At 40.6% G+C, this 27,194-nt stretch overlaps 2 long non-coding RNA genes across 2 annotated transcripts; both read left to right on the top strand.

The window, feature by feature from the left end:
• Nucleotides 1–1,500: 1,500 nt before the first annotated feature.
• On the top strand, nucleotides 1,501–14,126 carry LOC132659154 (uncharacterized). Its single transcript, XR_009599154.1, has 4 exons — nucleotides 1,501–1,840; nucleotides 2,460–2,571; nucleotides 3,258–3,374; nucleotides 7,911–14,126. It is a non-coding gene; the product is annotated as an uncharacterized LOC132659154 (long non-coding RNA).
• A 6,774-nt stretch (nucleotides 14,127–20,900) lies between these two features.
• Nucleotides 20,901–26,419, top strand: LOC132659152 (uncharacterized). The gene is made up of 2 exons (XR_009599152.1): nucleotides 20,901–23,024; nucleotides 25,610–26,419. It is a non-coding gene; the product is annotated as an uncharacterized LOC132659152 (long non-coding RNA).
• The last annotated feature ends 775 nt before the right edge of the window (nucleotides 26,420–27,194 follow it).

Below are 27,194 nucleotides of genomic sequence, written 5' to 3'. Positions count from 1 at the left end.
CAGAAAACTTTATATTGATGAAATATAAGTATGTTATATATTTTTATCTTCAACTTACATTTTGCACTTTGTATATTATATAGATATTTTTTAGGTTGGTATCTTTAGACTGAATTTTAAAAATAAAACTACTTTAAAATAAATCCAGAATATCAAGTTATTTTGCCCCTAATACACTTCAATATGCATCTTAAAATTTTAAAGCATTTTTCTATTAAAAAGCACTTCTAACAAAATAAGTGATAATTCCTTGATATCAGGTAATGTCCACTCTATATTTAAATTTTGTTAATTGCATAAAAAATCAGGGATTACATTAAAAATGTATTTTTATGTTCGATTGAGTTAGGATCCAAACAAGGTCCACATGTAACATTTGGTGGTTATATTTCTGAATCTGTAGCAACTAACTCACCCCCACCCTTTTTTAATACAAGCTTTTGTCCCACAGAATTTTCTACGACTTATCTGTTTTTTCAGGGTGTCAACTTTTATTCCACCCTTGTATTTCCTCAGCACTGAAAGCTGTATTTAAAAAGTGATTGGGTTCAGGTTCATGTTTAAGGTATGAATAGTTCATAGTTGATGCTGTGACATCATAATTCCATCCCAACAAAAACACAGTAGTATTCCACTTTTAGTGATGCTAAGATTGACCAATGGCCCCAGGAGCTGAACAGATTTGAAGATATAAACTCTTTGTTCTTCTCTGACCCTCAAGTCTTGGGTTTCCTTCTGGCTTCCTGAGCATTGAATCCATGATTGTTGAAAGGCTCAGAGAGATAACAGGTCTTTCTGAATTTCAAAAACCATCTCTTGAAATAGCAAGAACCAAGACTTGGTTGACTCAGATCACTTTAGCCATTGAGAGGATTTGGAAGGAATACCATGTGAAGCCGGGCTCACCTGGCAAGAATGGGGAAAGCCTTTTTGATGAGGGAAGGAGTGAGTGGATGGCTGTGTGTTGGTGGAGGTGAGTAGGAGGGGATGTGATGAAGTTGAGGAACAACAGACTGGTTCCAAATAGGAAAAGGAGTACGTCAAGGCTGCATATTGTCACCCTGCTTATTTAACTTCTATGCAGAGTACATCATGAGAAACTCTGGACTAGAAGAAACACAAGCTGGAATCAAGATTGCCGGGAGAAATATCAATAACCTCAGATATGCAGATGACACCACCCTTATAGCAGAAAGTGAAGAGGAACTCAAAAGCCTCTTGATGAAAGTGAAAGAGGAGAGTGAAAAAGTTGGCTTAAAGCTCAACATTCAGAAAATGAAGATCATGGCCTCTGGTCCCATCACTTCCCATCTGGGAAATAGATGGGGAAACAGTGGAAATACTGTCAGACTTTATTCTTTTGGGCTCCAAAATCACTGCAGGAGGTGATTGCAGCCATGAAATTAAAAGACGCTTACTCCTTGGAAGAAAAGTTATGACCAACCTAGATAGTATATTCAAAAGCAGAGACATTACTTTGCCAACTAAGGTCCATCTAGTCAAGGCTATGGTTTTTCCTGTGGTCATGTATGGATGTGAGAGTTGGACTGTGAAGAAGGCTTAGCGCTGAAGAATTGATGCTTTTGAACTGTGGTGTTGGAGAAGACCCTTGAGAGTCCCTTGGACTGCAAGGAGATCCAACCAGTCCATTCTGAAGGAGATCAGCCTTGGGATTTCTTTGGAAGGAATGATGTTAAAGCTGAAACTCCAATACTTTGGCCACCTCATGGGAAGAGTTGACTCACTGGAAAAGACTCTGATGCTGGGAGGGATTGGAGGCAGGAGGAGAAGGGGATGACAGAGGATGAGATGGCTGGATGGCATCACTGACTCGGTGGACGTGAGTCTGAGTGAACTCTGGGAGTTGGTGATGGACAGGGAGGCCTGGCGTGCTGCGATTCATGGGGTCGCAAAGAGTCGGACACGACTGAGTGACTGAACTGAACTGAAACCTTTGCCTTGGGGCTCTGCTTTCTGGGAAATTCAAGTATGATATTTGTCAGAGGATATGCATTCTAAAAATTGGTGCCATTTTACACAAGAGTCTTGAGTGAGCATGATGAAATATTTCTGTCAATCAGATAAATATAAATAATCTCATGAATTAATTTTCCTTTTTTTTTGTAATGAAAAATTTGAGTATCTTTGTATATGTTTTTTGATCACTTTTATTTAGACCTTTGGTCCTTTGCCCATTTTCCTATGGGACTGTTTGTTCTTGTTTAATGATTTATGAACACTCTTTATATTAAGGAAATTAGGAAATTAGACTGTCATATATGTTGCAAATATATTTTCTCGACTTGCATTTTTTTTCCTCAGCTCTGCAAAAGGTTTTAATTTTCACTTACTCACACCTATCAAGTGTTTTATTTACTTGCTGAAGTCTTAAAAAGATCTTCTCTCCAAGATTATAAACATATCCTTAATGTTTATTTTTATCCCTTTTGGGGTTTTAGGTTTTACACTTGAATCATTGATACATCTCAGTAGGATGTGATGCATTCTCTGATTTTATCTAATGAAGTACACAAAGTCCAAATTGTATTAAAAAAAAAACTCTGCCTCAAGGTAACTCACTGTTCTGTGTATAAATGAATTTCTGGCCTGTAGTATCAAAAAAAATGTAAAAAAATCAGTGACCCTTTTCTTGAAAATTTATTATAAAGTAACATCTTTTTAAATTTTTTTATTTATGTGTTTATTTTTGGCTACACTGGGTCTTCATTGCTGTATCAGGGCTTCTCTAGTATTGGCAAGCAGGGGCTACCTTTCAATGTGGTGTGCAGGCTTTTCATAGTGGCAGTTTCTCTCATGGTGTGGCAGAAACTCTAGGTCCTGGGCTCAGCAGTCCTGGCGCACAGACTTGGTTGCTCTGCAACATGTGGGATCTTCCCGGACTAGGGATTGAAAGTATGTCCCCTGCACTGGCAGGCAGATTCTTAACCACTGGATCACCAGGGAAGTCCTAAAGTAGCACTTTTTTAAAAAATGAAAAGGTATTTGCATGAACACTTTTCTATACACTTTACAATATAAAAAATTGAAAACAAACCATGTCTAATAATAATTATTCATGTTGTTTTTAACTTGAAATATTTCCTTTAAAATTTTAATTGTCAAAACTATATAAAAATATGAAAACTACATATGCCTTATTGTAAAGAAAACACGATATTGTTGTGTTTGTCCAAAGACTGTTGTTGTTGTTTAGTCGCTAAGTCATGTCCAACTCTTTGTGACCCCATATACTGCAGCCCACCTGGCTCCTCTGTCCATGGAATTTCCCTGGCAAGAATACTGGAGTGGGTTGCCATTTCTTTCTCCAAGGGAATCTTCCAGACCCAGGGACTGAACCCATGGTTCCTGCACTGGTAAGAGGATTCTTTACCCCTGAGCCACTAGGGAAGCCCTATCCAATTATTAGACTGCATATATAAAGTAACATGGAAAAATGAAAATGAGCAGAAAGTTTTCTTAAAAGTTTTGAGGGTTTTTCTCCTGTTTTTGATTCACATTATTGTTATAATGTTTATTGATGTAATAAAAATTTTAAAATCTCATATTTCTAATATTATAGATATCTGTAAACCATAACTGGATAAAAAGTTAAAAATGCTTTTTGGGTGACTGAGAAAAAAATTAGAGATCACCACAATGAGATCTTAGCTTAGAAAAAAAAAAAAAAGACAATGATGGTAGGGCTATTTGAGGCAAACAAAGTCACAATGATTTTAAGCAGAATAAAATAAAAATACTAAATATTTTAAAATCTCATAAATGTAGAATAAAACAACAAAGTTGCCACTGTGTGTGTGTGCTTGGTTGTGCCTGACTCCCTGGACTGTAGCCTGCCATGCTCCTCTGTCTGTGGGATTTTCCAGGCAAAAATACTGGACTGGGTTACCCTTCAGGGGATCTTCCTGACCCAGGGATCAAACTGGCATCTCTTGCGTCTCCTGCACTGGCAAGCGGATTTTTTACCACTGAGCCATCTGGGAATCCTGAAGTCATCACTACCTGTATTCAATCTGGAAAATGGCCACAGAGATAGTGAACAAATATTGTAGAGTTTATGTTACTGTCCTTAACTGGGAAACTTAGGAGCCATGGATTTTGATAGCATAAAAGTCATGGCTTTTTTTTCCTGTACAAGCCAATAGATATTTTTTTACAGTCTCCAAAAGAAACTTAATGAGTTGTTTTATTCTGGTCTTAATAGATTGTTTTTTGGTAACAGTTTTAAGTTTACAGGAAAATGGAGTGTTAACTACAGAGAGTTCCTATAAACCTCCCCATTCCCAGTTCCTTATCATTAATGTCTTGTGTTCATGTGGTACATTTGTTGTAATTGCTGTGCCAGAAATGATACAGTATTATCAACTAAAGTTCACTGGTGACTTTGGAGTTCATTTCTGGTGTTCTATAGTCCTTGAGTTTTGACAAATGCATAGTGACATGTATCCACTGTCATATCATTCAGAGTAGTTTCACTGCCCTAAAAATCCTCCATGCTCTACCAATTCATTCCTCTCTCCCAACCCCAAAGTCAGTCTGCCTGCCTGTAATTCTCTCTCTTGATGTGTCCATGACCCAGGTTTGGCCACATAGACAAGGAAATCCCACCTGAGGGGGGCAAGATAATGAGACAGAAGGATACTGGGTTTCTAAATGACTACACGAGAAAAGCTGTCCCACTAACCAGGTTCACTCACTGTGGGACAATTGTGTAAGAGAGGAATACACCTCTCTCCTTGAGACATTGAACTTGGGATCTTTCTTGGCACAAAGAGCCAAGCTGGTCTGAACAATACAAGATATTCATATATTTTTTGTTGTTGCTGTTTAATTGCTAAGTCATTTCCAACTAATTGTGACCTATGAACTGCAGCATGCCAGGCTTCCCTGTCCTTCAGTATCTCCTAGAGTTTGCTCAAACTCATGTCCATTGAATTGGTGAAGCCAACTAACCATCTAATCCTGTCATCCCCTTCTTCTCCTGCTTTCAGTCTTTCCCAGCCTTAGGGTCTTTTCCAACGAGTCAGATTTACCTTAGGTGACCAAAATGTTGGAGCTTCAGGTTCAGCATCAGTCCTTCCAATGAATATTCAGGGTTGATTTCCTTTAAGATTGACTGATTTGATCTCCTTGCTCTCCAAGGGACTCTCAAGAGTCTTCTCCAGTACCACAATTCAAAAACATCAATTCTTCAGCACTCAGCCTTCTTTATGGTTCAACTCAGATCCATATATGACTACTGGACAAATCATAGCTTTGGCTATACAGACTTTGTTGGCAAATTGGTGTCTCTGCTTTTTGATATGCTGTCTAGGTTTGTTATAGCTTTTTTTCCCAAGGAGCAAGAGTCTTTTAATTTCGGTTGTAGTCACTGTCCGCAATGATTTTGGAGCCCAAGAAAGGAAAATCTGTTATTGCTTCCACTTTTTCCCCATCTATTTGCCATGAAGTGATGGGAATGGATGCCATGATCTTAGTGTTTTGAATGTTCAGTTTTTCACTCTTCTCTTTTGCCCCCATCAAGAGGCTCTTTAGTTCCTCTTTGTTTTCTGACATTAGAGTGCTATCATCTGCATATCTGAGGTTCTTGATATTTGTCCTGGCAATCTGGATTCCAGCTTGTGATTCATCCAGCCCAGCATCTTGCATGATGTACTCTTGCATATAAGTTAAATAATACATATTCATATGATGTATAAATATGTTATATATGTGTGTATATATATATATATATGTATATATATAAATGTCCTGCATTGTGCTCCAACAACACAAGAGAAGACTCTACACATGGACTTCACCAGATGCCCAACACCAAAAACAGATTGATTATATTCTTTGCAGCGAAAGATGGAGAAGTCCTATACAGTCAACCAGAACAAGACTGGGAGCTGACTATGGCTCAGATCATGAACCCTTATTGCCAAATTCAGACTTAAATTGAAGAAAGTAGGGGAAACCACTAGACCATTCAGGTACAGAGGTGACAAAGAAATTTAAGGGACTAGATCTGATTGATAGAGTGCCTGATGAACTATGGGTGGAGGTTTGTGACATTGTACAGGAGACAGAGATCAAGACCATCCCCATGGAAAAGAAATGCAAAAAAGAATACACAAGAACCGCACAAAAAAGATCTTCATGACCTAGATAATCATGATGGTGTGATCACTCACCTAGAACCAGACATCCTGGAATGTGAAGTCAAGTGGGCCTTAGGAAACATCACTACGAACAAAGCTAGTGGAGGTGATGGAATTCCAGTTGAGATGTTTCAAATCCTGAAAGATGATGCTGTGAGAGTGCTGCACTCAATATGCCAGCAAATTTGGAAAACTCAGCAGTGGCCACAGGGCTGGAAAAGGTCAGTTTTCATTCCATTACCTATAAAGGCAACGTCAAAGAATGCTCAAACTACCACACAATTGCAGTCATCTCACATGCTAGTAAAGTAATGTTTAAAATTCTCCAAGCCAGTCTTCAACAATATGTGAACTGTGGACTTCCAGATGTTCAAGCTGGTTTTAGAAAAGGCAGGAGAATCAGAGATCAAATTGCCAACATCCACTGGATCATGGAAAAAGCAAGAGAGTTCCAGAAAAACATCTATTTCTGCTTTATTGACTATACCAAAGCCTTTGACTGTGTGGATCACAATAAACTGTGGAAAATTCTGAAAGAGTTGGGAATACCAGACCACCTGACCTGCCTCTTGAGAAACCTATATGCAGGTCAGGAAGCAGCAGTTAGAACTGGACATGGAACAATAGACTGGTTCCAAATAGGAAAAGGAGTACGTCAAGGCTGTATATTATCACCCTGATTATTTAACTTATATGCAGAGTACATCATGAGAAATGCTGGGCTGGAAAAAGCACAAGCTAGAATCAAGATTGCCAGGAGAAATATCAATAACCTCAGTTATGCAGATGACAGCACCCTTATGGTAGAAACTAAAGAAGGACTAAAGAGCCTCTTGATGAAAGTGAAAGAGGAGAGTGAAAAAGTTGGCTTACAGCTCAACATTCAGAAAACTAAGATCATGGCATCTGGTCCTATCACTTCATGGCAAATAGATGGGGAAACAGTGGAAACAGTGGCTGACTTTATTTTTGGGGGCTCCAAAATCACTGCAGATGGTGATTGCAACTATGAAATTAAAAGACCCTTACTCTTTGGCAAGAAAGTTATGACCAACCTAGATAGCATATTAAAAAGCAGAGACATTACTTTGCCAACAAAGGTCCATCTAGTCAAGGTTATGATTTTTCCAGTGGCCATGTATGGATGTGAGAGTTGGACTATAAAGAAAATGAGCACCGAAGAATTGATGCTTTTGAACTGTGGCATTGGAGAAGACTCTTTAGAGTCTCTTGGACTACTAAGAGATCCAACCAGTCCATCCTAAAGATCAGTCCTGAATGTTCATTGGAGGGACTGATGTTGAAGGTGAAACTCCAATACTTTGGCCACCTGATATGAAGAGCTGACTCATTTGAAAAGATCCTGATGCTGGGCAAGATTGAAGGTTGGAGGAGAAGGGGACAACAGAGGCTGAGATAGTTGGATGGCAACACAGACTTGATGGTTGAGTTTGGGTAAACTCCAGGAGTTGGTGGTGATGGACAGGGAGGCTGGGCGTGCTACAATCCATAGGGTTGCAAAGAGTTGGACATGACTGTGCAACTGAACTGAACTGATATTATGTGTATAGCTCACCTATATTGTGTGTGTATGCGTGGGTCTCACCTTCTGTTTACTTTACCAGTTCATTAAAGAAAAATATTTTAATACCAGAGGTGATTATTTATCTCAGGATGATATTTATCTCAGAAAAAAACTGTCATTTTTCCTCCATGAGAACTCATGTCCTTATTTTTCCCATTTTGCAGATGATGAACAAATGATCTGTGATGGATCAACTTCAGAACATGCATTGTTCTTTGGGAATCACTATTCTTCATTATGGAGATCATATGATCTGATTTCACTGTACACAGAGGGCACACAACAACTAGCAAAAATGGATCATCTAAGAGGGGGAGCAGAATACATTATCCCTAAATATGGCACTGAATTGGCATGTGGATTATTTTGGGCTGAAGGCAATCTTGACCTAGAGAACTCAAGAAACACTTTTACCTCTCTCTTAATGACTTAAAAGTTACCGAGGCCAAGTTCATATTGCTCCCTATAGGAGAGGTCAATCAATCAGGAAATTAGATGTTAGGACAAGGAATAGTGACTTTACTCAGAAAGCCTGCAGACAGAGAAGATGGTGGACTAATGTCCCAAAGAACCATCTTGCCCAGGTTTGCATGCGAATTTCTTTTATAGAGCAAAGAAGGGGTTCAGTTCAGCTCAGTTCAGTCACTCAGTCATGTCCAACTGTTCGTGACCCCATGAATCGCAGCACGCCAGGCCTCCCTGTCCATCACCAACTCCCAGAGTTCACCCAAACTCAAGGAGGTAAAGTAAAAAAGGCAATAAGTTGTTGCAAATAGTTCCTGATTCTGGGCAGACTTCAGAGGGGATGTGTTAATTTTTTCATGCCTGCAGCCATTCTCAGGTGGGCCTGGTCAGGATATTTCGTATAAGCTAAACAGGTATTATAGCTTAAGCTCAGGCATGAGAGCCGGGTTCACACAGACGGGCCATTATGTATACATTAAGCTGTAGCAGCATCCCTTTAGTGATTAACTTGTAGCAAAAGCAATAGAACACAAAGGTTAAAGTAAAAGAAAGAGATCCAATATGGCGTCAGATTTGTTCTTCCCTATTACACATTTAGATAGGGAGCCTCCTTCTTAACTCAAGAGGAAGTACCCTTACCAGAGATAATTGTCATCTGAAAAACCTGTCTGTATGCAGAGAGAACATCTAATTACCAAACGTCAGCTCTACTTTTTGTTCTGTGAATGACCCTCTTTCCCTTTGAAGCCCCAGACCCCTGTCCCATCCTCTAGCTCAAGATGGCATATAAGCCCCAACTTGTCCTTGGGCCTAATATTCTCGTGGAACTCCCGAATCTATGTCATCAAGTTGGTTTTTCTCCTATTAATATGTCCTATGTCAATTTAGCTAATAGGCCAGTCAAAAGAACCTAGAAGAGTAAAGGAAAAGTTTTCCTTCCCTGCATCTGGACAGTCTATAATAAACCTTTTGGGGAGTGACAGACAGAAAAATCTTTAAGCTAAATCATGCATTCATCCATTCATTAAACAGTCATGAATGGAATACCTTCACTGTGTTAGGAAATGTTTTTTGTTGGGGGTCACAGAGAAGAAAAAGGGATGCTTTTTGCCTTCAAGGAGCTCACATTCTCATGATTTACAATACAGCGTGATGAGTACCAAAAGACAGGTTTTAAGAATTTCAGAGGTGTCGACTCAGCGTGGGAGGAGGAAATTGTAAGAACAGGTGACACCTGAATTTTGAAAGTAGGTGAACAAAGTTGTCCTTCCCAGGTAGCTCACTGGTAAAGAATTCACCTGCGAATACAGTAGCCGTGGGTTTGACCCCTGAATTGGAACGATCCCATGGAGAAGAAAAAGACAAGTCACCTCAGTATTCTTGCCTGCGAAATCCCATGGACAGAGGAGCCTGGCAGGTTACAGTCCATGGGGTCACAAAAACGTCGGACATGACTTAGGACTAAACAGCGACAACAAACAAGGTTTGGGGCTGCTGTGGAAGGCACAGGGGCCATCCAAAGACACACAGGTGGGCAGAAAAGAACCAACCTGTGTATTACATGTGGGAATAATAATCCCTACTGGGAATTCATAAATAGCCTCTATGGAGACACATGCTCATATTAGTGAGATTTTGAATAATTGAAAAGAAATAGGGACTTCCCTGGTGGTCCAGTGGTTTAAACACAGAGCTTTTACTACTGAATGTCTGGGTTAGTCCCTGGTTGTCAAACTAAGATCCTGCAAGCCATGTGGCATGGGCAAAAAATTTTTTTAAAAAGAAGAAAAGGAAATGGAGGTATGGGTTTTTTCCTTGCTGCTGTATATTCTGATAGTTATTAAACTGCATATACTTAAGTAGGATCAGTCCTGCAAAACTAGGCATTGTCTCCCACAATCAAGGCATAATGAGCTGAATGATTTCTTCAGCATAAAACCACTTTTCTCCCAAACACAAAAGACACACTAAACTAAACGAGCTCGATAAAAAGATCTCACTGGGGAATTTTCTCAGATTTGTTTTACAGATGGTGATGGTTACTTCTGCAAGCCAAACGTTTAAAATTATTTTTAAAAGAATCTTGTCCTGAGTCACACAGTGTATCTTCGAATAGAGGTTTCATAATCATATTCCTTGAATATGGATATGAACAAAATTCATATTCAAGTGAGCCCTGATGCATAGCAGAAAATCAGACAAACATTCATCTAAATAACTAATGTTAGGACCTGACTGGGAATCTGTAGCATCAATTTGGCTTTTACCCAATAGAAATGGGAAAGCCTTCAAGTGAGCATTTATCTTTCTGAAAACTGTAATCTTTAGAAAGATAACAATGTCCTTTATTGTTATAAAGAATGATCCTATCCTTTTGGACTCGATCATGTCTCTCCTACACGAATGTTTCCCATATTCACAAGTTCAGTCCATGTTTGGAATGATGTACACACTTGGCTGCTTCCTCACCAGGCCAAAACCTGAGCCCCAAAGCCCCTAGGGGTGGGGAGCAATGTGATTGCAGGTGGTTGGCTAGAATCAAGGCAGAAACAATGTCTGTGTTTGTCAGCAATTGCTGGGGAACAAGAGACAGATGACCATTTGAGCTAGCTCAGAGACAAGGGTATAACTGGAAAGGATTCACCATACATTCTCCCAGACCCCCAGGAGCTCTAACCACACAGGAGAGAAGTCCATTCACACATACTCTTCCACTTCTCTTTTACCCAGCTCTGCTGCATCTCCTCCTGAGTTTTATAGCCGGTTTAATTCACATACCATAAAATTCATCCTTTTAAAGGATGCTCAGTCATGTCCGATTGTTGGTGTCCCCATGGACTATAGCCACAAGGGAGGTCCAAACCAATACATATATGAAGTGAAAGTCTCTTCCCTTGTGGCTCAGCTGGTAAAGATCCACCTGCAATGCAGGAGACCTGGGTTTGATCCCTGGGTTGGAAAGATCCCCTGAAGAAGGGAAAGGCTACCCACTCCAGTATTCTGGCCTGGAGAATTCCATGGACTGTATAGTCCTTGGGGTTGCAAACAGTCGGACATGACTTAGTGACTTTCACTTTCAAAGGATGCTATTTGTTAGGCTTCCCTGCTGGCTCAGGTGGGTAAAGAATCTCCCTGCAATGTGGGAGACCCAGATTCAGTCCCTGAGTGGAGAAGATACCCTGGAGAAGGGAATGGCAACCCACTCCAGTATTCTTGCCAGGAGAATCCCATGGACAGAGGAGCCTGGTGGGCTCCATTCCATGGGGTTGCAAAGAGTCAGACACAACTGAGCAACTACACTACTACTACAATTTGTTTCTTTAGTATATTTCAGACTTTCACAACTGTAACTACTAATTTCAGAACGTTTCATTAATCCGAAAATAAACCCATACTCATTAGCATTCACCTCTTATTCCCTTCTTCCCCTCAGCCCCTGGAAACCATGAATTGCCATACTTTCTGAATGTCTCTATGGATTTGCCTATTCTGGATACTTAATATAAATGAGATCATATTCTGTGTCACTTTTTACTAATATGATTGGTTTCTTTCACTCAGCATGTTTTCAAAGTTCATCCATGTTGTAACATCTGTACTTTGTCCCTTTTGTGGCTGGAGAATATTCCTTTGTATGGATATTCCACAATTTATTTATCCATTCACCAACTGATGGGCCTTCCCCCCGCCACCTGTTGGTTATTATGAATAATGCTTCTATGAACATTTGTGTACAAGTTTTTAAGTCAACATATGTTTCAATTTCTTTCGGTATAAACCTAGGAGTGGAATTGTTGGGCCATATGATAACTTGATGTTTAACTTTTTGAGGAACTTCTAAATTGTTTTCTAAAGTGGCTGCACCATGTTATGTTCCTGTCAATAGTGTTGGAGGGTTTCTATTTCTCCATATTCTTGTAAGCACTTCTCATTGTCTGTCTTTATATTTTAACCTCATTGTGGTTTGTTTTTATTTGCATTAACCTAGTGACTAGTATTGGCCAATTGGGTATATTCTTTGGAGAACTATCTATTCATATTCTTTGTTTATTTTTTCAATTGAGTTATTTGACTTTTTATTTTGTTGTTGTTCAGTCAGTAAGTCATGCCTGACTCTTTGTGACCCCATGGACTGTAACACACCAGGCTTTTCTGTCCTTCACTATCTCTTGGAGTTTGCTCAAACTCATGTCCATTGAGTCAGTGATGCCATCCAGCCATCTCATCCTCTGTCACCCCCTTCTCCTCCTGCCATCAATCTTTCCCAGCCGTTGTAAAATTTCTTTATATATGTGCTAGAGACACATCTTTTATCAGATAGATACAGGCTTTGCAAATACTTTCCTTCATCCTATAGATTACAGGTCATTTAAAAAATTTGACCTTAATGATAACCTTTGAAGTACAAAAAGTTTTTCTGAAGTCCAATTTATCTGGTTTTTGTGGTTTATTTTTCATTTGAGCTTTTGGTATCATATCTGAGAAACCACTATGTGAACCAAGGTCATTCAGATTTACTCATACATTTTCTTTGTATGATTTTAGTTCTTATATGTAATTCCATGATCCATTTTGAGTTAGTTTTTGTATATGATGTGAGGTAGAGTCCCAACTTCATTCTTTTTCCATATGGATATCCAGATGTCTCAGCATCATTTGTTGAAATGATTTCCCCACTGAATTGTCTTGGCACTCTTGTAGAAAATTCATTGAACATAATATGAATCTGAACTGCAATTCTATTCAGTTCATTCATTTATATATTCTTATGCCAGTATTACCCTGTCTTTTTTACTCTTGTTTTTAGTAAATTTTGAAATTGGGGAGTGCACTTTCTCCAACTTTGTTATTTTTAAGATTGTTTAGGCTATTGTGGGGCCCTTGCAATAGCATATAAATTTTAGAATTAGCTTTCAATTTCTGCAAAGAAGGCAGCTAGGATTTTGTTAAGGATGGTGTTGAAGTTCTGTATCAATTTGGGAATATTATTTTCTTAATAATATTGCCTTCCAATTTATAAACATGGACGATCTTTTTTTATTTTGGTCTTCTTTGTTTCCTTTCAATAAATATTTTATGGCGTTCAGTATATGTCTTGCAGTTTTTTATTAAATTTATTACTGAGTATTTTATTCTTTTTGATGCTGTTGTAAGTGGAATTTCATTTCCAGATTGTTCATCTTAGTGTATGGTATGCAATTGATTTTTGTATATCATTCTTGTATCTTGCTACCTTGTTAAACTTGTCTATTAATTTTAATGGTGTTTGAGGATTCCTTGGGATTTTCCATATATAAGATCTTGTCTTCTGCGAATAAGGATAGTTTTTTCTCTTTTTTTCCCCAATCTGAATGTCTCTTATTTCTTTTCCTTGCCTAATTGTCCTGGCTAGAACCTCCATTACAATACTGAATAAAAGTGGCAAGAACAGACATCTTTGTCATTCCTGATATCAGGGGGAAGTGTTTCCATCTTTCATCATTAAGGATGGTATTAGCTATGAGCTTCTTCTTCTTCTTTTTTTTTTTTTTTTAACGTGGGCTGTCCTCTGCTCCTTCATGATTTCAGCTCATTTTTGTGTTCTATAGTACCAACCTGGCCCTGAATTTGCCTGATCTTTCAGCTGAAGGCCTTGTCATCTTCTATTTCTATTTCTCTCCAATTCTAGGAAAAACAAACAAACAAACAAATCTAATTGACTCAGCCAGGTCTAGGGGTTGGTTTCTTTCTGGTCAAGTGTCTGCTATGGTCCAAACTGCTGGGGTTAGGTAGAGGGCTGGGGCAGGCAGCACACACATGGACCCTGAGGCCCACATCTAGGAAGATGAATTTGTCACAGTTTTCTAATGACTAAATAATCTCAAGCACCCTCAATTCAATAAAACTATATTTTCCTCTTATTTGAGGAGGAAATGTGCTTATAGTTTGTGATTTATTTTTTTGATCTCTTGTGCAAAAAATCATTGCTCATGTAGAATCACAGAATAATGCTCCATGTTCTCGTTTTTCATCTCTACATATAACCTATACAATTATTGCAATTTTGAGCAAGATTCTAATAGAAGTTTTCAGAGAGTTTAAAAAAACTAATTCTAAAGTTTATATGGAAGATGTCAGAATAGGGAAATCATTATAGGAAGAGCTAAAGTAATTTTGAAGATGAAGAATAGTAAACTAAGATCTATGTATAATTTGTGTACATACAACATTAGAAACATCTTAAATGGGATTGGGACTGCTTAAAAAATTATGAAACATCAAGAATTATGAAATAACATGAAGTTATGACAATCAAAGAAACAGCTCTGCCGATATGGAATAGTCTCTAGATGCTAACAATGAGTGATATGTGATGTATGAATTTGTGGCAGACAAAGCATTTAAGCCATTAAATTGCATCAGATGACATAATATTTGCATATTCCTCACTGCTGAGAACACAGAGTTCTAAAAGGCTTGATTCAAGTTCTCTGCTCCCATTGGAGGTGCAAAGGTACAGGCCACGTCTTTTTACCAAAAATAGTCAGAAGGCAGGGAATGACTTTGAACATGTGTGAGAACTGAATGTGATTAGGCTTACATGTGGCAAAGATTCCTCTGGCTGACATGTGGACAACAGATTAGAGGGGATTACAAAAAGAAATGATACAAGGAAAGCAATCACAGTAATCCAGAAGAAAGAGAAATGGTGACTAGCAATATGGAAGTGCTGGGGCCTGGCTGCTCACTACTGGGAAGCCAATAGCTGAGGAGCTAGGTTGGAGGAAAGGAAACTTTGCTTTATTTCAGAGGCTGGCACCTGGTGGGAGAAGAGGACTCATGTCTGATGGCCAATTCCCCACTGACAATCAGTGGGCAAGAATTTTTAAAGGGGAGTCCAGGGGCATAGCGGAGAAGGCAATGGCATCCCACTCCAGCACTCTTGCCTGGAAAATCCCATGGACAGAGGAGCCTGGTGGGCTGCAGTCCATGCGGTCGCTAAGAGTCAGACATGACTGAGCGACTTCACTTTCAGTTTTCACTTTCATGCACTGGAGAAGGAAATGGCAACCCACTCCAGTGTTCTTGCCTGGAGAATCCCAGGGACGGAGGAGCCTAGTGGGCTGTCATCTATGGGGTTGCACAGCCACAACTGAAGCGACTTAGCATCATCAGCAGCAGCAGCAGGGGCATATAGACAGAGCAAGGCCATGCAGAAGTAGCAGTCAGCTCTGACAGTCATCTTGAATTGGTCGATGGTGGTCTGACCAGCATCATCTTGATGGTCCTGAGTACAGTTAATCTTCGGTTCCATGGTTGGTTTGTTTCCATTTCTTTGAGGCCAGTTCTTGGAATTGTGATAGCTTATGCCATGGCTACAGTCTGGTTATCATGTATTTAACTTTTTCCATCTGGTAGGGGTTTCAGTATCTATAAGACAGCTCACAGGATATGGCTCAGAATATTATCTATAGCCTTTGAGAAGGAACCAAAGGTCCTTGACTTTAATGACTAAACAACTATGATTTGGTCTTGTTGGACTGTTTTCCTTTGCTTCTGCATTTCCTCACTTCTCTGATTAAATTTATTCTTTGACCAAAGTTTTCCTATGGACCAAAGGCAAGGGGAGGAAATTGGAAGGAAGGACCATAGGTCCTACTCTGTTTCAGAGGTGCTGATAAAGATGGAAAGAAATGGATGGATTTGAAAAATATTTATGAGTAAAACAGGAAGGACCTGGTGGTAGATACTGGGGAGTGGGGAGCATGAGGAACATCAGAGTGACTCCCAGGTATTTTCAGACATGTTCCTGCCTTCAAAGAATTTCCAGTAATTAAACCAATGCAATAACAGCTGAAATTAGCCTCCTTTGGGGCTTTTTTTTTAGTGGGTGACTGCTGATCTCTCCTGTCTTCACTGGGCCAGCCCCTTGCATCCTTGACACCCCATCTTGATCTTTGAGTCTGCATCAGCACCTGGCTCAATGCTTGGCACGTGGTCATCAACATAGCCTTGTGGAATGAGTGCCACTGATCACGGCACTTGCCAAATGTTTAGAACCTTGTAACCTATTTGTCGAATGGAGTGGATTCAACACTGGAAGAATTGAATCAATTACTCTTTTTGAAAGAGGATCGATAAAAGGATAAGCAGTTAGATGTGAGATGTGGTTAATAACTGATGGACTGATTGAGATACAAACAAGTTTAATTCAAAAGAACATAGCCAACATCATTGTAAGGACTAAAGTTTGCTGCTCCTGTTCCTTATAACTGTGGTGCCCCTGCTAGGAACACTCTCCTTCCTGGGTCCTCAAACATTTGGAAAATGTCCATTGACTTTTTAGAGATGAGGCTTCATTTCCAGGCAGCATCTCATGATCCATCCAAATCAGGAGAACTTCAGTGATGGCATTCACACTGGCTGCACCTGTCTGCACCCAGCTGTCCCCTCTAAGGACAGGGACCTGGTTTGGTTCATTTTGTCCCCTAGAATCTATTAGAATCCTCTCTCAACTAGTCTAAAATTCTCTTGTGATCAAAGTGATTATCATCCTTATAATCATTATATATATTGCCAAATTCAGACTTAAATTGAAGAAAGTAGGAAAAACCACTAGACCACTAGGTATGAGGTCTATCCCCATAGTAGTATGACTCAATAGAAAAAAATGAAATAAATATAATGGGGATAGAACAGGTCTGATGACTGGAATGGGGTGTCAGATGCCAATGAATCATGATATCACAGACAAAGCAATAATGCAAGCTGAACAGGAAGGGAGAAACTAAAAAGTTGCAAAAAATGGTAAAGACTAGGAATAGAGAAAAGCTAGATGGCAGATTGAATAAGAAGAGAGAAGAGAACTGAAGATGAAAGCCAAAATTCTATGCAAAGAAATAGAGAAAGATAGTTCACATTGTGATCAAGAGAAATAGAGGAAAACAACAGGATGGGAAAGACTAGAGATTTCTTCAAGAAAATTAGAGATACCAAGGGAACATTTCATGCAAAGATGGGCTCAATAAAGGACAGAAATGGTACGGACCTTGCAGAAGATATTAAGAAGAGGTGGCAAGAATACACGGAAGAACTGTACAAAAAGATCTTCACAACCCAGATAATCATAATGGTGTGATCCCTCACCTAGAGCCAGACATCCTGGAATGTGAAGTCAAGTGGGCCTTAGGAAACATCATTATGAACAAAGTTAGTGGAGGTGATGGAATTCCAGTTGAGCTATTTCAAATCCTGGAAGATGATGCTGTGAAAGTGCTGCACTCAATATGCCAGCAATTTGGAAAGCTCAGCAGTGGCCACAGGACTGGAAAAGGTCAGTTTTCATTCCAATCCCAAAGAAAGGCAATGCCAAAGAATGCTCAAACTACCGCACAATTGCACTCATATCACATGTTAGTAAGTAATGCTCAAAATTCTCCAAGCCAGGCTTCAGTAATATGTGAACCGTGAACTTCCATATGTTCAAGCTGGTTTTAGAAAAGGCAGAGGAACCAGAGATCAAATTGCCAACACCTGCTGGATCATCGAAAAACCAAGAGAGTTCCAGAAAAACATCTATTTCTGCTTTATTGACTATGCCAAAGCCTTTGACTGTGTAGATCACAATAAAGTGTGGGAAATTCTGAAAGAGGTGGGAATACCAGACCACCTGACCTGTCTCTTGAGAAATCTGTATGCAGGTCAGGAAGCAACAGTTAGAACTGGACATGGAAGAACAGACTGGTTCCAAATAGGAAAAAGGAGTACGTCAAGGCTATATATTGTCACCCTGCTTATTTAAGTTCTATGCAGAGTACATCATGAGAAACGCTGGACTGGAAGAAGCACAAGCTGGAATCAAGATTGCCAGGAGAAATATTAATAACCTCAGATATGAAGATGACACCACCCTTATAGCAGAAAGTGAAGAGGAACTAAAAGCCTCTTGATGAAAGTGAAAGAAGAGAGTGGAAAAAGTTGGCTTAAAGCTCAACATTCAGAAAACAAAGATCATGGCATCTGGTCCCATCACTTCATGGGAAATAGATGGGGAAACAGTGGAAACAGTGGCAGACTTTATTTTTGGGGGCTCCAAAATCACTGCAGATGGTGATTGCAGCCATGAAATTAAAAGAAGATTACTTCTTGGAAGGAAAGTTATGACCAACCTAGATAGCATATTGAAAAGCAGAGACATTCCTTTGCCAACAAAGGTCCGTCTAGTCAAGGCTATGGTTTTTCCTGTGGTCATGTATGGATGTGAGAGTCAGACTGTGAAGAAAGCTGAGCGCTAAAGAATTGATGCTGTTGAACTGTGGTGCTGGGGAAGAATCTTGTGAGTCCCTTGGACTGCAAGGATATCCAGCCAGTCCATCCTAAGGGAGATCAGCCCTGGGTGTTCTTTGGAAGGAATGATGCTAAAGCTGAAACTCCAGTACTTTGGCCACGTCATGCGAAGAGCTGACTCACTGGAAAAGACTCTGATGCTGGGAGGGATTGGGGGCAGGAGGAGAAGGGGACAACAGAGGATGAGATGGCTGGATGGCGTCACTGACTCGATGGACATGAGTTTGGGGAAACTCCGGTCTGGGTGATGAACAAGGAGGCCTGGCTTGCTGCGATTCATGGGGTCGCAAACAGTCGGACATGACTGAGTGACTGAACTGAACTGAAAGGTCTGGGGAGGGAGCTGTGCCACATCTGTCAGGTTCTTTCTAATTCCAAAAAGTCAGCATAGGACGTTGCAAGTTGGGAGGTGTGAGTCCTCATTCTATTCATCCATAAAGATTATAGCCAAGGAATTCCCTGGTAGTCCAGGGTTAGGACTGTGTGTTTCCACTCCAGGAGGCATGGGTTTGATCCCTGGTCTGGAAACTAAGATTTCGTATGCCATGTACAACAGCCAAGAAAAAAAAAGATTATAGCCAGACACTGTGCCAAGCCTGGAAGTAAAATGATGACTAAGAGTATTTTGTCCTTTCTGCTCACAGCCCAGTGGAGCATGTGGGAAGTGAAGAGAGAACACCTCCCTGTGGTACCTCCAGGGGACACGTGGAGTCTATGCCTTGTGGGACCCCATGTTCCTCCTTTCTGGTTTTGCCCCTGGCCTTTGTGCCTTGCACAGAGCAGTGTTCTTGAAAGAGTTGTTCGTGAGTAAATGAAGAAGTGAACTGTCAAGATGGAAATATTCTGGAAGCAGGAACGAGGGGCCCCTGACACAGTCTGGGCCCAGGAGCTGAGGTGGAAGAGAGGTGAAAAAAGGCTTTCCAGGGGTATTAATAAGTAGGATTAGCTGGTGAAATGTGTGTGGGGTGAAGCTTGCAGGCAGAGGAGATGGTGGAAGCCAGGTGGAGACAGCTGGTGGAGGGGTCCAGTGGCCAGCGGGTAACGTGAGAGGCAGGGATGCAAGAAGTGGGAAGAAAGAGAGGCCTCAGGTTCCACTTGAGACCCAAGACTTCCTCCAGTAGGTGAAGGTTTCAACCCCGAGCAAGAGATAGATTTGCTCTCCAAATAGCCCACCCTTTCCCCACCTTGTGGCGTGTGGATGTGATGTAGACAGGACAGGGCTGGAAGGCTGTCCCTAGGAGGCTGTACCAGGGAAAGTGAATATTATGGGATCAGAAAAATTAGGGTAGAGGTCAGAGAAGTATTTCAAAGGTGAAATGGACTGGAGTTGTTATTATGTGGATGTGGAGAGTGAGGGAGAGCGGTTTTAGAGTCCCCACCAAGAACTGTACAAGAAAGATCTTCATGATCCAGATAATCACGATGGTGTGACCACTCACCTAGAGCCAGACATCCTGGAATGTGAAGCCAAGTGGGCCTTAGGAAGCATCACTACAAACAAAGCTAGTGGAGGTGATGGAATAATTATTGAGCTATTTCAAATCCTGAAAGATGATGCTGTGAAAGTGCTGCACTCAATATGGCAGCAAATTTGGAAAACTCAGCAGTGGCCACAGGACTGGAAAAGGTCAGTTTTCATTCCAATCCCAAAGAAAGGCAATGCCAAAGAATGCTCAAACTACCGCACAATTGCACTCGTCTCACACACTAGTAAAGTAATGCTCAAAATTCTCCAAGCCAGGCTTCAGTAATATGTGAACATGAACTTCCTGATGTTCAAGCTGGTTTTAGAAAAGGCAGAGGAACCAGAGATCAAATTGCCAACATCTGTTGGATCATGGAAAAACCAAGAGAGTTCCAGAAAAATATCTACTTCTGCTTTATTGACTATGCCAAATCCTTTGACTGTGTGGATCACAATAAACTGTGGAAAATTCTTCAAGAGATGGGAATACCAGACCACCTGACCTGCCTCTTGAGAAACCTATATTTAGGTCAGGAAGCAACAGTTAGAACTGGACATGGAGCAACAGACTGGTTCCAAATAGGAAAAGGAGTATGTCAAGGCTGTATATTGTCACCCTGCTTACTCCAGTGTTCTTGCCTGGAGAATCCCAGGGATGGCAGAGCCTGGTGGGCTGCCGTCTATGGGGTCGCACAGAGTTGGACATGACTGAAGCAACTTGTAAGTAGTAGTAGTAGTAGAGTACACCATGAGAAACGCTGGGCTGGAAGAAGCACAAGCTAGAGTCAAAATTGCCAGGAAAAATATCAATAACCTCAGATATGCAGATGACACCACCCTTATGGCAAAAAGTGAAGAGGAACTAAAAAGCCTCTTGATGAAAGTGAAAGAGGAGAGTGGAAAAAGTTGGCTTAAAGCTCAACATTCAGAAAATGAAGATCATGGCATCTGGTCCCATCACTTCATGGGAAATAGATGGGAAACAGTGGAAACAGTGGCAGACTTTATTTTTGGGGGCTCCAAAATCACTGCAGATGGCGACTGCAGCCATGAAATTAAAAGACGCTTACTCCTTGGAAGGAAAGTTATGACCAACCTAGATAGCATATTGAAAAGCAGAGACATTACTTTGCCAACAAAGGTCCGTCTAGTCAAGGCTATGGTTTTTCCAGTGGTCATGTATGGATGTGAGAGTTGGACCATAAAGAAAGCTGAGCACCAAAGAATCGATGCTTTTGAACTGTGATGTTGGAGAAGACTCTTGTGAGTCCCTTGGACTGCAAGGAGATCCAACCAGTCCATTCTAAAGGAGATTAGTCCTGGGTATTCTTTGGAAGGAATGATGCTAAAGCTGAAACTCCAGTACTTTGGCCTCCTCATGTGAAGAGCTGACTCATTGGAAAAGACTCTGATGCCGGGAGGGATTGGGGGCAGGAGGAGAAGGGGACAACAGAGGATGAGATGGCTGGATGGCATCACCGACTCTATGGACATAAGTTTGGGTGAACTCTGGGAGGTGGTGATGGACAGGGAGGCCTGGTGTGCTGCAATTCATGGGGTTGCAAATAGTCGGACATGAGTAAGTAACTGAACTGAACTGAACAGGTAAGTTGGGGTGAATTTGACAGGGTAGTATTTTGCAGATAAAATCCAGACCCAGGGAAACTGGAGGACTCCCCGAGGGTAAGTTGAGGAAAGAGCAGACTGCACGTATCTTGTACCTGACATAGCCTCTCTTTTCCTACAAGGTGAGAGCTCGCTGGTGCCCTTAACTAGAGTCTTGGTAGTTTTTGCTTTATCCTGCATTTTGCGAGCTGGAGTGGAAAGCATTTCAGTTTTCCTTTCTCTTTCCAAGATGAGTTCCTTGGCATGACATCCAAATGAGATTGTTTTCAGGGCCTCCTCACTGATTGGGTCCCCAAGCTTTCTTGTTATGCTCCCAACTTAACCTGGGATTCTGGGAAACAGGAAGTCCTGGGAAAGAAGTCTGGCTTTTGGGAGCAAGATATTCTAGGAAGATATGTAGAGTTACTTCTTGGGAGACTCCTGATGGGAGTTGGGTCGTGGAACTTATCTTCTTAGAGTGGGTGGAATAGCTAAGCTGCCCCAGTTATGCACTGGCTGTTGCTACTGCTGCTAAGTCTCTTCAGTCGTGTCCGACTCTGTGCGACCCCATAGACGGCAGCCCACCAGGCTCCCCCGTCCCTGGGATTCTCCAGGCAAGAACACTGGAGTGGGTTGCCATTTCCTTCTCCAATGCATGAAAGTGAAAACTGAAAGTGAAGTTGCTCAGCCATGTCCGACTCTTCGCGACCCCATGGACTGCAGCCTACCAGGCTCCTCTGTCCATGGGATTTTCCAGGCAAGAGTACTGGAGTGGGTTGCCATTGCCTTCTCCAGTCACGCAATGGGCCAGTTCTCAACTCAAATTTAGGTTCTTATCATCAGCCACTAGGCGGCAATAGCATGCAGGGAAATGGATCCAACTTCCAACCTTCAGATTATTCATTTCACAGATGTGGAAACTTTAAGCATCTTTTTAAAAACGTTAAAGTTGAACGAACTTGTTTGGAGAAGAGACATTCACAGCATCATGAAATCATTAAAGCATAAGCTCAATATGTTTTAAAAGATCTATTTTTTAAAAAACATTATTTACTTATAATATCAAAGATAAATCAGTGAGACAATATTAAACATACGAGATTAATAGCATGAATGCTTCCAATATTCTGATCATTAATTTTTTATTTGTTGGGATTCATATTTCCGTACTATTATAAAGAATATAAATGGACAGTTAAAATGTATCTATTTAAATACCTGAATATATTTTATGGAAAAATAGATTGTTAGCAGTTCCTTAATGCTCTTTTTCCTCTATACATCTGGTTGAAGATGGCTACTGGAACTTCTTGATTTATTGCTGTTCTGGTCAACAGAATCACGCAGACTGAACTGGAATGTCAGCCCAGCATGGAACCTCTGGTGGAGGAAACCTGACTGGCTTCTTACGAACCAGGTGCCCACCCTCAGTCCAAACACCTGAACCCAGGGCTCTGGTGCAAATATGGCTGCAATGAGAGGGTTGATGGGAGCCGAGCAAATATCTGCAATTGGGTCATCATGGATATACATTTATATTTATTTAACCAGTCTCCTACTAAAGATTGATTTTAACTTTCTGGTTTTGTTCAGCAGCAGTCATTCTATTATCACGTTGTCTTTGTTATTCTTCCTAAAATTCTGTTGAAAAACATTCTTGGAAGTAAGATTTCTGGGATAACAAGAATTTTCATTCTTTTGCTTTTAAAACTCTCGCTTGGAAAGAATTTCAAACTTACATAAAAGTTGCATGAATAAAAAGGAAAAAGGAAAAGTTGCAGGTATAAGACGAATATGAAGAACACTTGTATACTCTTCATTCACATGCACCTAATGTTAACATTTTACTCTTAAATATTCAGTGTATATTTTCTAAGAATGCAGAGACTCTCTTATATAAAACTACAGTAAACTTACCTTAGTTTCACTGAATCTTTCATACTTTCATACTTTCACTGAATCTCTTGCCTACATTCCAGTCTCAGATATTAACTCACTTGTTGACTCGCTTATTGCGTCAATAACTCAGATGTTGACTTACTTATGCCTATAAAGTTTTAAAAGCATTTTCTCCAGTACAGGATCTGTGTTCAGATGACGCATTATATTTAGTTGCCATATCTCCTTAGCTTCCTTTAATCTGAAACATATCCATAGTCTTTCTGCGTATTTATGACCTTAATATTTCAAAAGAATAGAGGTTCTCCTAACCCTTTAAGAGAGCAACATGCTTCTCATGGATCTGTTTGGTGTTTCTTCATGATTAGATTCAAATTATGCATTCTCGTGTCCTTTTCAGGGCATCACGTCTGGAGGCACACCATGTCCCTCTGTCCTTCACTGTGATGTTAATTTTGATCGTCTGGTGAAAGTCTTCTCTTATCTCTCCATTGTGTAGTGACTACTACTATTTTCCCTTGGAATTACTGCGCAAGTTGTGTGGAGACATTCAAATATCCAGCTCCTCATCAAAATTTCTCCCTTAATGTAGCATGAGTATGATTCTTACCCAAACCAGTCATTATAATGATGGCTACTGAATGATAATTCAACACCAGCACTATGTCCCCATTTTTCAGTTGGCAACCAGCATTCCACTGTAAGGAAGAGCTCCCTTTTTTGTTATTTGTTAATAATTGATACAGATTCCTCAGTTTCTATTTTTTCCCCTAATGGTTTGTGATTCATTACTGTACTCAATTATTTTAGTGCTCAGGTTGTCCCTGACTTGGCCAGTGGAACCTGCTTTGAGTAGGCTGCCTCCATCATTTTTTAGGGTGCTTTCCTACTTTCTGGCATGATAAGATAGTCCAGACTCATCATGTATCCATCCATCCACCATACCCCAGACCTGGAATTGGTTATTTTGCCAAGGAGCCCTGCTTCTTTATTTTGTTTGTATTATAGAATGATATCTGAGTGCTAGGTATGCTCACTGATACTGGGATGTTTTTATTGCTTGGCTCTACAAGAGTCAGAACCAGGAAATATATGCATGCATGGTATATACACATATAATATACATGCAAACATACTTACCTATATGACTGTACACATGGGCAAGTGTCATGCATATACATATACGGTCAGCTCTCCCTATTTTCCGCAGTTATGTTCTATAAAGTTGCCACAAACGCTGAATTAGAAAGTACTAAACCATTGCTAAGAGGGCAAATACAGGGCTGTGCTAAGTTGTGCTTAGTCACTCAGTTGTGTCCAACTCTTTGCAACCCCACGGACTGTAGCCCGTCAGGCTCCTCCGTCCATGGGGATTTTCCAGGCAAGAATACTGGAGTGGCTTGCCATACCCTCCTCCAAGGGATTTTCCCAACCCAGGGGTCGAACCCAGGCAAATTCTTTACTGTCTGAGCTACCAGTGACTACGGCTTGTTGAAACTGCACCAAGAGCCTAACCACATGGTTCAGATGACAGTATCCACAATAGGTGAACTCTAACTGCGCAAAGTATAAAATTGGCTGCTGCTTGTTCAGTCTGCAGTGACTCTGAAAATGACAAACATGCCCTGTTTCATGATGGATCCCCGTTTAGAACCAGCCTGGTATGTATCTGTTTTCCAGGCCACATGCACTGACACTGTGTAGTTGTGTTCCCGCAAGCCTCTGGTCACATTTTTGTCCACTGATCAATACATAACTTTTTTTAATATGTGTTTATTTAAAGACACCTTATTTAGTATATATTGTTGACTCACTGACATTAAATTCATGGCCAACAGCATTATATTTCCATGCCTCAACTAGGTTTGTCTTATAAATATATTTCTCCATAAATCACGTCACAGCTTCCTTGCGCTTAGGAACATTAAACAGCTCTTCAGCACTGGGTCAGGAAGATCCTCTGGAGAAGGAAATGGCACCCCACTCCAGCACTCTTGCCTGGAAAATCCCATAGACGGATGAGCCTGGTGGGCTTCAGTCCACAGGGTTGCAAAGAGTCGGACATGACTGAGCGACTTCACTTTCTTTCACTTTCACTTTCAGCACTACACTTGGGAGCCATGTTAACAGCAACAGCACCAACAGAAAGCATCAAAAATGGGCAAGATGTGGCACTGAATAGACTGCAAAACGGGCATTTGCTTACAGAAGGAGAGCCGCAACAAGAACAAGCATGAGAGCACTGCCTTGTTCTTCCTCAGCTGGGAATGTGAGTGTCCGGTGACTCAAAGTTTTTGCCACTCCGACTATGTCTGTGAGAGACCACAGATTGGCACATGTATTGACTTTAGTGAGTAGAAGAACCCTCCAATAATGAGGATTAACAACATAGTTTAGAAATCATGAGACTCCATAGATACTTCTGATTTCAGTCTGTACCCGTAAGGTTCTTTCTGACCCTCCATAAGCCCACTTCGTATCTGTAAGTCCTCCGTTCCACAGCAGGAATCCTGGCTTCCAAAGTATCAACACATTTACAACTTTATTCAACCTTAAAATAAATCTAAAATAGTTTTAGGACTCCCCTGGAGGCTCAGTGGTGAAGAATCCACCTGCCAATGTAAGAGACACAGGCTTGATGGCTGGTCCAGGAAGATCCCACATGTTATGGAGCAACCAAGCCCATGTGCCAAAACTACTGAGCCTGTGCTCTAAAGCCTGGAATCTACAACTACTCAGTGCATACCCCTAGAGCCTGTGCTCCGCAACAAGAGAACTCACAGCAGTGAGAAGCCCAAATACTGCAGTGAAGAGTAGCCCCTGCTCGCCGCAACTGGAGAAAAGCCCAGAAGCAATGAAGACCAGGCACAGCCAATAAACAAATAAAATTATATATATATAAGCTTAGATATATATATGTATATATATAAGCTTCAGAATTGTTTCTAATATACCACTGCAAAAACAGATTTACTCAAAAGAGCCACTCTGCCAAATCTGCCTTTCTGTGTTGGGTTACTTCTTTCTCTTTCTCTCCTTCAGGAGTTACATTCATTCTATTGGGTTTCTTTTTTCCCCCAGTTTTCTTTCGTTTAGACATTTTCCTCTCTCATCTATGTTACTTTTATTTCAAGAACACAAGGAACATTAATATGTTTCCGAAAGTCAGAAATATACGAAGAAGGACAGAGTGCTGTTACTCCCTTTCATATCCCTCAGCTCTTACCTTTTGAAGGCAGTCAACTTTATTATTTATGATTGAACAACAACCAAACGCCTGGGCTTTATGTTTTTGGCAGGGTGATAGGAAGCAGTATCTAAATAAGGTCATCACATCTTAAGTCTAAAGCCTCCTGAATGAGGTTGTTCTAACAGCCCTGAGGCTATTTAGCACAATAGGTTTTGTTGTCTTCCTTTTTTTCCTTTCTGCTTTCTATTCACATGTGTTCCAAATGCTTTAATCAATGTCACCAGAAGGCCTGGTTCATTACCAGTCTATGCCTCAATGACATGATAAATGGTTCGCTTTTCCAAGATCACAGCTTCTATTTCTATTTTCAGAGACAGTAATCTGATTATTTGTTTTGTTTTTGGACTTGATAAGAGACCCCACTTCCTTTTAAATGACCTTTTTTTCCTTAGTAATCATTTCTTAAAAGAAAGTCACATGAATTGAGAACTATTATGC

Source organism: Ovis aries, chromosome 2 (genome assembly GCF_016772045.2).
Source record: "Ovis aries strain OAR_USU_Benz2616 breed Rambouillet chromosome 2, ARS-UI_Ramb_v3.0, whole genome shotgun sequence".
Taxonomy (NCBI): domain Eukaryota; kingdom Metazoa; phylum Chordata; class Mammalia; order Artiodactyla; family Bovidae; genus Ovis; species Ovis aries.
Note: the sequence above shows the minus strand (reverse complement) of the source record. Positions and strands in the feature narration are given on the sequence as shown.